Source organism: Pyrgilauda ruficollis, unplaced genomic scaffold (assembly GCF_017590135.1).
Source record: "Pyrgilauda ruficollis isolate IOZ18807 unplaced genomic scaffold, ASM1759013v1 scaffold1497, whole genome shotgun sequence".
Classification (NCBI taxonomy): Eukaryota; Metazoa; Chordata; class Aves; order Passeriformes; family Passeridae; genus Pyrgilauda; species Pyrgilauda ruficollis.
Window position 1 is genome coordinate 63 of NW_024513621.1, and position 759 is coordinate 821.

The window sequence follows — 759 nt, forward strand, 5'->3', positions numbered from 1 at the left end:
TAAGTAAAATGCAGGTGTACACAGATGTACCCCGGGTGTGATGTGAGTGGTACAGGTGTACCCAGGTGTACCCATCTGTACCCGTGTGTACAGGCTGTGATATGAGTGGTACAGGTGTACCCAGGTGTACTCAGGTGTACCAGATGTTATGTAGGTATAACCCACCTGTACCCCAGGTGTACCCCACGTGTACCAGATGTTATATAGGTATAACCCACCTGTACCCCAGGTGTACCCCAGGTGCAGCAGATGTTACACAGGTATAACCCACCTGTACCCAGGTGTACTCAGGTGTACCCAGGTTGTGGGTACGAGTGGTACAGGTGTACCCAGATGTGCCCAGGTGTACCCCAGGTTGTGGGTACGAGTGGTACAGGTGTACCCAGGTGTACTCAGGTGTACCCAGGTTGTGGGTATGAGTGGTACAGGTGTACCCAGATGTACCCAGATGTGCCCAGGTGTACCCCAGCTGCAGCAGATGTTACCTAGGTATAACCCACCTGTACCCAGGTGTACTCAGGTGTACCCAGGTTGTGGGTACGAGTGGTACAGGTGTACCCAGATGTGCCCAGGTGTACCCCAGGTGCAGCAGATGTTACACAGGTATAACCCACCTGTACCCAGGTGTACTCAGGTGTACCCAGGTTGTGGGTATGAGTGGTACAGGTGTACCCAGGTGTACCCCAGGTGTAGCAGATGTTACACAGGTATAACCCACCTGTACCCAGGTGTACTCAGGTGTACCCAGGTTGTGGGTAC